Raw genomic sequence first — 14606 nt, forward strand, 5'->3', positions numbered from 1 at the left:
GAGCTTATTTTAACATCCCAGAGGCATGGAAGGTTTCTTCATCTATTAAATGCAGATAGAACTACCACTTGTCTAGTAGTGATGCTGTAAGGATTCAAGATAATTTTGTAATATACCTTGGAAAGAGCAGGCACTTAAGTGTTCAATAAATGGCAGCCATTTATCAATATTACTGAAATTTATTTTTCATCCTTGGATAGCTCACTATATTGCTACTTCAACTCTGCCAAACTCTGGCTTGAAGTGGTTCTCAAACTAAATAGGGCCCTATTTGATTCCTAAGATCTGCTAGGAACTAGAGGATCCAGGGAATGACAGCTAAGTCTGGGAATTCTTGGAAAAAGAAATCTGTGAACACACTGTAACTCCTTGTTTCTTATACATGAGTTTTTATTTCAGCGTTTTTTTTTCTTCTTGTCACTACCGTCACTCTAATCACATCTCTCTCTTCCAGAAGGAGCCTGTACTCCAAATACAATTCCCTAACTAAATCATACTCACAAACTACGCTTTTATTTTTGTTTACATAACTATTCCCTCGGCCTTAGAATAACCATATCCCTTCTGAATGGCACTGTCAGAAAAAAGAAAGCAGGTACGTAGGTAGGTAGGTGACATACAGATATTAGACAGACTGATAGAATAACTATATCCCTACTGCCTTCTGCACACATAGCTACTAGTCTCAGGCCTACACTGAAACAAACTGTGGGAAACCTTAATTTACCCTTCACTCCAGACTAAACTAGGCATTTCTCTGAATTCCAATATACCTACTGCATACTTCCCAACAGCATTTCTTATACTCAAACTACTTGTACAATGAAATATCTGTCTCCCTCACTGCCAAACTCTTAAGGCAAAAACCATGTTTTATTAATTTCAAAATTCCCAATACCTGACACATAGTAAATGCTTATTTACATGGATGGGGGAGCTTAACAAATGGACGTTCATGTCTTAGCTCTAAGCCCTACATTGCCTCAAAATGGTGGATTTGCGACTTTTTAAAAAGTCTTTCTTTTAAAATGTTTAAACGTTTAAAAAGTAATTTTTGGCCGGGCACGGTGGCTCATGCCTGCAATTCCAGCACTTTGGGAGGCCAAGGCGGACGGATCACTTGAGGCCAGGAATTCGAAAACAGCCTGGGGAACATGGCAAAACCCCATCTCCACTAAAAATACAAAAATTAGCCAGGGGTGGTGGTGCACACCAGTGATCCCAGCTACTCAGGAGGCTGAGGTACAAGAATCACTTGAACCTGGGAGGCAGAGGTTGCAGTGAGCCAAGTTTGTGCCCTTGGCACCCTAGCTTGGGCAACAGAGTGAGACTCTGTCTCAAAAAATAAAAATAAAATGAATAAAAAATAAAAAGTGGTTTTAAAACATTCTGCTGTGACCAATATTAGCAGACTAGGTTTTATAAAACACAACAAAGGAATGTTGTCCTGCAAAATAATCCCCCGTAGGCTACATTATAATTCAAATGGTGCTATAAGAGTATGAGGAATTTCTGAAACTCTGAGAATTAGCCCCAGAAAGAGTTCACCAGACAAACAGGAAAGTCACTCAGTATTTTACAGTTGTGGGATACTCTCCCAGTCCTCTTGCCTAAGAAGACAATCTTCTTTCTCCTCTCCCTCTCCCTCCCCTGTGGTTTATATCTGGGCTGGTGTTAGGGAAATGTGCTACAGGGACTAAAAGGAAGCTGGAAGCAATAGCAAGGGGGAAGGAGAGCTCATCAGGAAGCAAAATTACAGATAAAAGCCTATTATAGTGCAGAGTCTGACTGTCTAAGCACCTTACATTGGTAACAGGAATCTAACTGGTGAAGTGCCTTAACACGAAAATTACAGAAAGGCCGATCACTGGAGGTCTTCCAATGGCAAGTAATACAATAAAATATTCTAACACCTAATGCTTACCAGAATAGGAATAATTGGATATAAGCATACACATTAAATTGTTTCTTTGGTTTGGGCAATCATCAACATTGTAGCTTTCATGAAAAAGCAAAATTAGTGCCAGACTGGTCCTACCCAGTCAGTCAAAAGCCCTGGGTTTTGACTCCCAGCTCTGACACCGTGTAACCTTGGATACCTCATTTAACATCTCTTGCTCTCATGTTCCCACTTCTGTCAAAAATTTATCTGTTTCACAAAGTTGTTTTAAGAAATAGGTAACATCACATGTAAAAGTAATGTGTACTCTCTAAAATAAGAGTGCCTAAATATGGCTCATCATTGAAATCCCTGGGGAACAATTAAAAAGACATATTCTTAGGCCCCATTTAAACCTACTAAATCAGAAATCGCTAAATACAAGGCTCAATAATTTATATTCTGGTTAAATAAACATTGGTATATGCATGAAATATCTCTGGAAGGAATAATACTAATCACCTATGAGGAAGGGAAGTAGAAGGCCAGGAAACAGAAGAGGGAGGGAGGCTTTTCACTGTATGCCAATTTACAATTTATTTATTTATTTATTTATTAAATTTTTTGAGACGGAGTCTCACACTGTTGCCCAGGCTGGAGTGCAGTGGCGCAATCTGGGCTCACTGCAACCTCCACCTCCCAGGTTCAAGCAATTCTTCTGCCTCAGCCTCCCCAGTAGCTGGGATTACAGGCACCCGCCACCACACCTGGCTAATTTTTTTTGTATTTTTAGTAGAGACAGGGTTTCACTATGTCGGCCAGGCTGGTCTCGAACTCCTGACCTCGTGATCTGCCCGCCTAGGCTTCCCAAAGTGCTGGGATTACAGGCACAATTTTTTATTTTTAGACCACATGAACATATTACCAACTTAAAAATTTTTTTTAAAAATGTCTATGCATCCACAGTAATTCTGATGGCTCAACTAGGTTTGGAACTCACTACTCACTCTAAAACACCATAAATACACACAAGGATTAAAATATTCACAAAAGTAGGGGTCCGTTTAGGGAGGCAGTAAGTAAGCACACTATTTCAAGTTTGGAGACTGTTGCTTAGGACAGCCCCCTCTTAGAAATTCACAATTCATACACCTCCATTAAGCCTCCAATAAGCCCTACAATGAAAAGGCCTGTTTATGCTTAATCTTATGCTTCCCAAGTTGAAGCTGAACATGGAACACTCGCTAGTAAGATCTTGGGGAACCAGAGGACACTGGTTTGAGAGCTAAGGTTCCTGAAGTAGAGCAAGTCTTCGTCATCTCTACCCCAGAACCCAAGAGAGTGTATCTAGAACACAGAAACCTCCTCCAAAAGGTAGAGCTCAACAGTGACAAACTGCTTTTCCTGTCTTTTCTTCTCGTCTAAAAATGGTTTCCCAATTTCCTTATTGTTTAATCAACTGAAAGGATTTTTTAAAGAGCATAATAATCCACTGTGCCTAAAATCATATCGTTAAAAAATGTAAAATACTGGCCAGGCATGGTGGCTCACGCCTGTAATCCCAGCACTTTCGGAGGCCGAGACAGGTGGATCACGAGGTCAGGAGATTGAGACCATCCTGGCCAACATGGTGAAACCCTGTCTCTATTAAAAATACAAGTTAGCTGGGCATTGTGGGACGTGCCTATAGTCCCAGCTACTCAAGAGGCTAAGGCAGGAGAATCGCTGGAACCCAGGAGGCAGAGGTTGCAGTGAGCAGAGATCGCGCCACTGCACTTCGGCCTGGGCAACAAAGCGAGACTCCATCTCACAAAAAAAAAAAAAGGTAAAATACCTACAGCCCAAATAAATGTTTTCAACCCAAATAATATGGCAGTAGGCATTTTTATTCCTTTAAGTGGGAAAATAAAAGATCTTTATGATTCAAAAGCGCCTTGTTTTAGGAGACAGCAATAGATTTCAGTATTGTTTTTCCTTCTCCAATATAAGCAGACCCTGCTGGGCATCTTGATTCCCATTAAGCCAGACTAATCAAGTGAGCTGTACAATCAAACCACTTGACAACCTCATTTTTTACTGAAAACCTACAGATCTGCATAATCAGAATGGGTCTAAAAGCTGTATCAAATGGCTCTTTGAAGTCTGCACCTACTTCAATGCACTCTAATGGGTCTCTAATCTAGAAACCCTTCCTTCAGCTATCTAAACCAAAGCAGTCAAACAAATGTCATCGAAATTTAAAAAACTGCCATAGCCAAATTTAAGGACTCTATCATTGTGTTTTGTCACTATGGAGCACAAATTAACATAAATGATTCCTCTCTGTGTGGTATCACAACTACCATAATAAAGGCTTGGTTTTAGTCTTCAAGGATCCACCAGAAAATGCTTCCAGTTCTTTGTCTTATAATAAATATTAGGTTGGTACAAAAATAACTGCAGTTTTGCTATTAAAATTCCAAAAACCAGGTCGGGCGCGGTGGCTCACACCTGTAATCACACCACTTTGGCAGGCCGAGACGGGTGGATCACTTGAGGTGAGAAGTTCCAGACCAGCCTGACCAACACGGTCAAATCCCGTCTCTATTAAAAATACAAAAATTAGCCGGGCGTGGTGGTGCATGCCTGTAATCCCAGCTACCTGGGAAGCTGAGGCAGGAAAATCACTTGAACCAGGTGGTGGAGGTTGCAGTTAGCCAAGATCGCGCCACTGCACGCCAGCCTGGGTGACAAGAGTGAAACTTGGTCTCAAAAAAAAAAAGCAAGAACCGCAATTACTTTTGCACCAACCTAATAACTCAGTGTACACTGACTCAACAGACTCAACAAGCGGTTCCAGACTAATATTTTAGTTTACTGACTTAGTTTACAGACGAATATTTTAGTTTACAGACTAATATTACAGACCAAGTAACATCTCACCCCATCTCAATGTCCACTCTCATCTTCTCCCAGTAGATACAGGGGGGTTGGGGATGGGGTGGGGGACAACTTGGTCTTTTAGATAGTGCATGGATATGACAGTAAGAGAGCTAATCTTGGGAAAGACTATGAAGAAGAGCTGCTTACCTTCCAGTCCCTAATTATCTTCCCCAATACTGCTGCCTTTTTTGCCATGCTTTTTTTTTTTAAATGACTGGAAATCACTTGCTAGTCACAGAGATACATCTCAAGGCATAACAAGTTTATTGGTATAATCAGCTACCTCCTCTCCCGGTTTCTGAAAGGGGAAGACGGTGGAGGAGTGAGTAGGGGTATATGCGAACACTAAACTCATCTCCAGCCAGATGCTCTTTGTAACTGCTACCATCTCAAACCTGTCCTAGTAATTAATCACTATGTTAGGAGAACACAAATGTTTGTAAAACGCGGTCGCCATCATCATAGCTACAACACAGCAGTGTAGCCCTCCTGTTTTCCACAAAAATAACTGGCATCTGTTTAATACTTCAGTGTGTATAAAAACAGAAAACAAACCTAACAAAATGGAGGCAGTCTTATTAGAATATTATCAATAAATAATACTGCCATAATATTGTCATAGTAAGTGTCAATTCACACTTGCACCATACAGTTCCTTTGTCCCAGACTAAATTCTCTATACCTCCTTCTTACCCTGACCACTCCACCAACACTGATTGACAGTCAGTGTAAAAATCATTCTACAGATGTGGTTGGTCCTGTTATCTCCACTTTCTCTCCTTTCCATCAAAAACTGAAAAAAGTGAGTAAAACTAAAACAAAAAGGAAAAAAATATGCGAAACACTTCTTAACAAGTATTTACTGAATATTATGTGCAGATACGCAAACCAGTAGAGTGAAAGAATGGCTGAAGTAGAGATGATGCATTGAGTTCACACTGAGGAAAACTTCTCCTACTCTAAATATGTAGCTATGAAAGGCAACTGTAAAAAAGAGAAAACCAAAAGACAAAGCTGAGATGAGATACAAGATGAGTATCTCCACACAAGAAAAACAGAGTAAAAGAGACTGGGTGCCAGAGCTGGGTTCACCCTAGAAGCCAGTTTGGCCCACATTTTTAGTAGAAAACTTTGTAACTGAAAATTTTAATAGTAACCATTAAAATAATGGAAATATAGTCTATGACTTTCGAATCAAGAGGGAGGGAAAAAAAGGAATGCAGAAAACTAACCATCTAACAGAAGAGGAAAAAAAACAGCAAAGAGGCCGGGCTTGGTGGTTCAGGCCTGTAATCCCAGCACTTTGGGAGGCCAAGGCAGGCAGATCACTTGAGGTCAGGAGTCCGAGACCAGCCTGACCAATATGGTGAAACCCCGTCCATACTAAAAATACAAATATTAGCCACACATGGTGGTACATGCCTGTAGTCCCAGCTACTCGGGAGACTGACACAGGACAATCACTTGAACCTGGGAGGCAGAGACTGCAGGGAACCAAGATCGTGCAACTCCAGCCTGGACAACAAAGCTAGACTCAAAAAAAAAAAAAAAAAAAAACAGCAAAGTAAATGGATCAGAAAATATAAAATTCAGAGAGCAGAAATAAGTCTACTTTTTCAAATAGTTTAATCTCACATATTACAAGTCAAAGATTAAGGGGAAAAAAGTCAGGTATCAGTAGCGAAAAAGACAGCATTAATAGGGATAGAGACTATATTACAATAAAAGGAACAAACTACAAAGAACATTGAATAATGTTCATGAATCTGAAAGTTTCTAACACACAGCTTCAACAATGTATATAACAAAAACTGACCACTTGAGAAGCTGTCAACTCTGATGAAAAATTTAACATGCTTTTTTTTTTTTGACATGGGATCTCCCTATGTTGCCCAGGCTGGTCTTAAATGATCCTTCCACCTCAGCCTCCCAAGTAGCTGGGACTACAAGCAAGCGCCATCATGCTCAGCAGAGAAAGTTAACATATACTTCTGTATTAGTCTGTTTTCACACTGCTATAAAGACATACCCGATGCTGGGTAATTTATAAATAAAAGAGGTTTAATTGATTCATAGTTCCACATGGCTGGGGAAGCCTCAGGAAACTTACAATTATGGCAGAAGGGGAAGAGACACGTCTTCCATTGCAGCTAGAGAGAGACAGCAAACGAGAACAGGGAAAACTGCCTTATAAACCAATCAGCTCTCGACCAGGCATGGTGGCTCATACCTGTAATCTGACCACTTTGGGAGGCCAAGGCAGGTGTATCACCTGAGGCCAGGAGTTCAAGACCAGCCTGGTCAACATGGTAAAACCCTGTTTCTATGAAAAATACAAAAATCAGCCAGGCATGGTGGTGTGTGCCTGTAATCCCAGCTACTAGGAAGGCTGAGGCATTAGAATCACTTGAGCCCAGGAGGCAGAGTTTGCAGTCAGCCAAGACCCCACCACTGCACCACTCTGCCTGGATGACAGAGCAGGACCTTGTCGCAAACAAACAAACAAAACCATCAGATCTCATGAGAACTCACTATCACGAGAACAGCAGCATGGGGGAAACCACCCCCATGATCCAATCACCTCCCACCGTGTGCCTCCCTGGACATGTGGGGATTATGGGGATCACAATTCAAGACGAGAAGCCACATCCACTTCTATCAGAGACTGACAGTTCAAGCAGACAAAATATCAGGAAAGGCAGAAACACTGACAAAGAACATTAATAACCTTTCTCTAACGAACATACAGAAACCTACCTCCAAAGTGAGGAGTCACAGATTTTTTTTTAAGGTATAAAGCATGTATCTCTGACTTCTGAATTTAACAGATAAGTAAAACTTCCTTCAAATTAGAAGAACAAATATAATTTTACCAACTTTTCATTTTTCCAAATGAGATTCAGAAAAGAACAACTAACTACTATTACTAACATTTAAGAAAAGATAGTTTTTAAATTTAAAAAAGTCAAAAAAGAAAAAAGGCAATCTAAAATAAAACCTTTTTCTAACTAATCATGGACTGTGAAGATTTTCTTAGAAAATGGCACCACAGCAGAGAATTGTACAATTCAATATTTCTTAACTTTTTTGATCTCAGGAAAAAGAAACATACAGATATTTCCATTTAATAGTGAGTCTTTGGTATAACAGTTTCCTTGTTTTACATTTGAGAAAACAAGTGACTACAGAGGTTAAGTGATTTACCTGTAATTACTCAGTTAAGAGGAAAGTGGGAAAGAAGGCATGAGACAAAACCTTCCCTCTATCCTTGCCATCATGCCACACCTGCCACGGGTCCAATTCAATTAACAAATACTTCCTGAATGCCCACAGTATAAGGTTTTACAAGAAATAAAATGAACTGTAAAATACAGCATGGGAGGAGGTCAGGGAGAGGAGACCAACAGAATCACCTGTGGAGGCGGCGTCTCTACATACTCGGGAATACTACCCTTAATAGTGGGCCACAGTTACAGAATCCAGTGTAACCTGCCCTTCGGGAAGCCTAAACTTCAGGAGAAAAGGAAAGCTGAGAACCACTGATTCAAATCCATACATCTCAAGTAGTTTATAATCTACCTGTAAAAGCAAAGTAAGTAGAAAAACATTTCAAAAAAGGAAATATAACGCAAGGGTAGAGGGAGACACACACAAAAAGAAAACACAAACCCTGATTACAGTGACTTTAGAATAATTTTTTTAAAGCCTGAAGATCAACAGAAGCCTCGTGAAATTAAATCTTGAGTAAAGCTTGAGTGCACTTTGATAAGTTAGTTATTAAATGTGCATATCCTGGGATACTCATTTTCAGGAGGAAAATGTAGAGTTATTGCAAAGACAAAGGCAGGCTTTAAGTCTCTCCTTGAGAGCAAACAGGACCACAGCCAAGAACCACAGATACATGAGCAGAGATTATGAGAAAAGTGTGTGTGCTAAAGAGACAATCACATTAAAACACACACACACACACACACACACACACACACACACACACACAGGGTATGGAGAAGTTGTGTATTTAGAGAAAACAGGAATAATTTTCATGCATGTAACTTCTAGTTAAGTGCATGTATATCTCAAATACCTCCTGCAATTCCACTAAGATGACAAATTTTGAAAAACAAATGAATTTTAAAGTTACAGGGACAAAGAGAAAGAGGAGGCTAGCGCATTCAACAAATTTTGGAAGCTAGAAAGCTGACAGACAAGTGGCCAGTGAGTTCACGACAAGAGAAAACTTTTCAACCTAAACCCTACGTGGTAGGAGGAAGCCAAAAATGAACAGGTCAATTTTTAGGAATTGGAGGCATCACATTCCTCTGAAGCCTGAGGGTAACAGGAACTGTTGGAAATTAGCATAAGGAGTAGTTAAACCGCTAGCTCCCCACCCTCTAGACAGGAGACTGCTCCCCTTCCAGAGGCTAAACATTTCCTACTTAGCAAAATTCAACCAGAGTAATAATAGCCTGGGAATACACCCAGAATTGGTGTGGGAGGGAGAAGGGGTGTCAGAGACCAGAAGAAAAAGTGAAAGCTGTCTGCTGAAATCAGTAATCAGCCCCCATCCCAGAGTGCTTACAGCCACGCTCTTGCCTGCCAGGATTCCTCTTTGGGGAAACCAGCCCAACAAGAAAAATATATATATTTAACAGAATATTTTTTAAGAAGTTGGTCTCATGGAAAACAGACCAGAAAAGGTAAGAAAATCACAGTAGCTATGAAGTTGTCATACATCCAACCACCAGGAATTCCAAAAAGAGAAAAATGACAAAATGGATGGGGAGGAAAAAGTATTAAAGAAATAACAAGAAAAACTTCTGAATGACGTGAGCTTCCAGAATAAAGGGACCCATGAAATATTTGGACCCAAAATACAACGAATGAGTAAAGGACCTATATCAAGGTACATCAATGTGAAATTTCTCAACACAAGGGACTAAAGGAAGACCCTAAAATATCTCAGGGCATGAGGTCATAAGGCATACGGTTAGGCAGATGTCAAGCAGAAAGAATCAAAACAGCACGAACTCCTCAAAAGGGATACTGGAAGCTATGAAACAATGATATAATGCCTTCAAAATTTTGAGGAAAAATTATTCCCAACCAGAAATCATATATCTAGCCAATACAATGTACAGCTAAAAAATAAATTTGCTTTCATCTTAATAAACCAAAAAAATGGCATACCAACAACAGAGTAGGGACAAGCCTTTTTGAAAACGACACAGAACTTTTTAAACAACCAAAATGGATCCAAAATTCCTTAAAATGTCACTGAAACAGTTAAGTGAAAAAAACCAACAGAAAAAAATCAATCCTGCCTTTTTGGATGAAGAAAATACTGTACAGAGACTCACTAGTCCAACTAACCTTACAGCAATGATTCTCATCCTTTCTTCAAAGGTGATAGAACATTAAAGGTACTATTTGTGTTTAAAATGTATATGTGCAATTTTAATCATCTTTCAATATTTTAAAGGTTAGTATACATTAACAGAAATCCTCAGGAGTGCCCTAAAAATCTGAACTGTGGCTGGGCATGATGGCTTACACCTGTAATCCCAGCACTTAGGGAGGCCAAGGCGGGAGGAACACAGAGTCCATGAGTTTGAGACTAATGTGGGCAACATAATGAGACCCCGTCTCTACAAAAAATTTAAAAATTAGCTGGGCATGGTGGTACATGCCTATAGTCACAGCTACTTGGGGGGCAGATAGAAGACAGGAGCTTGAGGTGAAGAAGAGCAAGGAACAGAGCAAAGACCAAAATAAAACACACACAACAAATTTAGGGACAAGTCTCTTTAAAAACCAAAAGAGCTCTGCTGAGCTGCAAAGGAGTTCCAAGTTCTACCTGAAACCAGCAAGTCTAAAAGGGCCTTGACCTTACTTCTCTAAACTCTCTTACTAGTTTCTTGAGTTATTGGCTTGACCAGACAAGCAAGAAAAACTCTAACCATAACAATCAAGACCTAAAGGCCTGACCTTTAAACTAAATCAAGAGCTTTGATCTGAAATACCAACAAAGGGTTACTGAGTCCCTCAACACATACCAAAAAATAATTTGAAACAGAAATTCATTTGAATGATGGCAAGGTTTACTTAGACATTTGCATCGACAGGGTATTACAGCACATAATATGCTTAGTACAGAGCCTAGTACAAAATGTTAGCTGCTCCTGCTGTTTCTTCCATTACCATTTCTGACTGAAAGAAAAACTGTTAAATGAGACGGGTAAAAAGGAATTTGGGGATGCAGAAATGCTGTTATTACAACTGCTATAACTTATAATCAGTACCACTTTGGACGAAGAGATCAAAGGTGAATCCAAGTATCTATCATTACACCCCATTAAAAAATAAGCACTGAAAGACATTCAAAATAGATCTCATAACTAACTCAATACCTGGACATAACTGAAGTTCATGTATAAATTGTTCTGTATTTCATACTTACTGTAAAAATAATGTGAAGCATGGAATCTATCAAATTCCTGGTTATCTCAACTTCTCCAAATTACATTTAGAATTACCTCTATCCCACCCAAGTGACCTATCAAAAATACCTACAAAAAGTATAATTAAGGTACCACAGTCCAGTAAGCACTTCCTCTTTTGACCTCTTTCAGAATTTCTCGACTCTATTTTTTTTTTTTTTTTGAGACAGGTCTCACTATGTTGCCCAGTCTGGAGTGTAGTGGCTATTCACAAACACGATCATGAGGCACTACAGCCTCAAACTCTCAAACTCCTGGGTTCCAGTGATCCTTCCACCTCAGCCTTCCCCAGTAGCTGGGACTATAGGAACAAGCTACTGCACCCAGCTAATCCCATTCAATTTTCCAATTAATCACTTACTACTTTGAAGTGTCATCTCTGATACTGCTATTCTACCTTTTACATTTCTATTTTCCCAACTATATAGTAAGCTTACCCTTAAGGATAAGGCCTGTAACTTTTTGCACATCCAGGCATTTAGTACAAAGTAGGTACTGTGTGGATTGACTAAAGATACTAGAATCTTATACAAAACCAGAGACTAACTGTTCACAAACTTTCTCACCCAAACACATAAAAGATAGAAACAATTCAGTGTCACTATGGTAATGATATAATGATTCTAATATGATGTACATAGTCCACCATCTCACACCATAGCATGTAAGGATGGAGAAGCAAGAGCTTCATAAACAGGTACTGGCATACTGGCTTCAAAAATGAACAGTGGTCCCTGTTTCAACATTCAAATGGAGACCAGGTGTGGTGACTCACGCCTATAATCCCTACACTCTGGGAGGCCGAGGCGGGTGGATCACCTGAGGTCAGGAGTTTGAGACCAGCCTGGCCAATATGGTGAAACCCCGTCTCTACTAAAAATACAAAAATTAGCTGGGTGTGGTGACGCACGCCTGTAATCCTAACTACCTGGGAGGCTGAGGCGAGAGAATCGCTTGACCCCAGGAGGCAGAAGTTGCAGTTAGTCGATCACAGCACTGCACTCCAGCCAGGGCGACAGCGCAAGACTCCATCTCAAAAAAAGAAAAATAAGCATAGAGACTGTCACTTTATACATGGTCTCCTCTCCTCCATCAAACCCCATGCAAAAGGGAAGAAAAGATATATGATAGTGATCCTGTCCTCTGCCAACAGATTAAAATTTTAATACAGTTTTTTAAAAAATTCACGTAGACAAAAGATAACAGTTAATATACTGTTTTTAAAGGCTGGAGCACAGTCCTTTACTATGACATTTTGTTTTTATCTAAAAATATTTAAAACTTTAGTTCATATAGGCCGGGCACAGTGGCTCATGCCTGTAATCCCAGCACTTTGGGAGGCCAAGGCAGGCGGATCACAACGTCAGGAGTTTGAGACCAGCCTGGCCAATATGGTGAAACCCTGTCTCTACTAAAAATACAAATATTAGCCTGGTGTGGTGGCGTGCACCTGTAGTCCCAGCTACTCAGGAGGCTGAGGCAGGAGAATTGCTTGAACCCAGGAGGTGAAGGTTGCAGTGAGCCAATATCGCACCACTGCACTCCAGCCTGGGTGACAGAGCGAGACTCCGTCTCAAAAAAAAAAAAAGACCTGTACTCAGAGACCCACCACTACACAGCTGTACAGCAAGGGAACCACATTATCTCCTTCAACTCAAATTGCTTCCCCAACAACATTGTCAGGATGTTAAATAAAACAATGTTTGGAAAACACAGTGCTTCACGTGTAGTAACAATGCTAAACATAACACTTAAAATGTGCAAACCTCATGATTTACCTTATCAGCCTCTAAATATTATATAATTCTAGCCCAGAAACTTACAATCCTCAATCTCCAAAGGGAGACATCCACAAAACAATAATTTACTATAATGTCAGTTTCTATCGGCATTTCACATAATCACATAAATAAAAACTTCTGTATCGATTATAAAACTCACAGTCCATTAGGTTTTTAAAATATCTCTAATGTAAAAGATTCTCCAACATTTATATCAAACCATGATTAACAAAAAGTTCCTGGTCAGGGGTGGTGGCTCATGCCTGTAATCCCAGCACTTTGGGAGGCCGAAGCAGATGGATCACTTGAGCCCAAGAGTTCGAGATCAGTCTGGGCAACACGGTAAAACCCGAAACCTCACCTCTACTAAAAATACAAAAATTAGCCAGGCGTGGTAGCACGCACCTGTAATCCCAGCTACTCAGGAGGCTGAGGCATGAGAATCCCTTGAACCTGGGAAGCAGAGGTCACAGTGAGCTGAGATCACACCACGGCACTCCAGCCCGGGCAACAGAGTGAGACTCTATCAAAAAAAAAAAAAAAAAAAAAGGAAGGAAGGAAGGAAAAGCTCCTCTGTGATACACTGAGCTTTGTAATTTTTTAGCCATTGTTTTTGTCTTGGCTTCAAGAAAGTCTAAAAACTGATTCTACTTAATTTGACACTTCACTAACATTTCTACCAACTTTCCCATCCAGAACTTCTTATTCCTTCCCCTCTGTTAGACCCAGGCAGACCCTTAAAAACTGTCTAGTCTCACATCCTTGTCTTATGAGTAACAAGAAGGCTTTCAGATATAAGGCCTCTTTTGATTAGAAACAAAATATGTGATGTATAAAACATATGTGTAAAATAAACACACGATCTTTTTCAAATTCACACAAAAGATCCTGCAACTTCATCACATATTCACTAAAAACTGCAAAATACCCAAAAAAAATGGCACATATGACTAATAACCCCTTGAAAACTGACCACAAATAATATCAAAATACTCTCTTAGGCACAGCTATGAAATAATAAGCCCTATTTCCAATAAACTTTACATGCAAACAGATGTGTCTTCTTTGTATTAATCATACTGGCAAGCTACACATTTATTTCAACAATAATGCCCCACACCCAAAAGATTTTTGGAGTTTTCCTTTTGGAAGTGGCATTAAGATTTCTTTAGAATGCCACCACATACCCAGTCCCCAGTACAATGCCTGACACGCAGTAGGCATGCAAACTATTAAATGAATATACACAATAGTAGTATTTCAGTGCAGACATGTCTCTGAAAATAGAAAACATTCAGTCCTAAAGCTTACTAATTAAACGGATGATAAAGCAGAGTAGTTCTTTTTTCTTTTTTTCGTATCAGAAGAGTAACCTGCTGATGACATCATAACAAGGTTTGAGGGAGGCACATCTCACATATGCATATGAATACCCAATCATCACGCTTATAACAGACTACAAAATGATCCTGAGTAGTTTTTACAAAATACTATTTCATAGAAAATACAACCTGAGTCTGAGCAGAG

General features: G+C 39.8%; 1 protein-coding gene and 1 pseudogene across 4 annotated transcripts in view; both read right to left on the minus strand.

Moving 5' to 3' along the window:
- Positions 1 to 14606, minus strand: part of UBR5 (ubiquitin protein ligase E3 component n-recognin 5) — a 153875-nt gene that overhangs the window by 115367 nt on the left and 23902 nt on the right. The window lies entirely within an intron of this gene.
- LOC112134826 (small nucleolar RNA U13) lies at positions 14438 to 14547 on the minus strand (annotated as a pseudogene).

This window comes from Pongo abelii, chromosome 7 (genome assembly GCF_028885655.2).
Source record: "Pongo abelii isolate AG06213 chromosome 7, NHGRI_mPonAbe1-v2.0_pri, whole genome shotgun sequence".
NCBI classification, from domain to species: Eukaryota; Metazoa; Chordata; class Mammalia; order Primates; family Hominidae; genus Pongo; species Pongo abelii.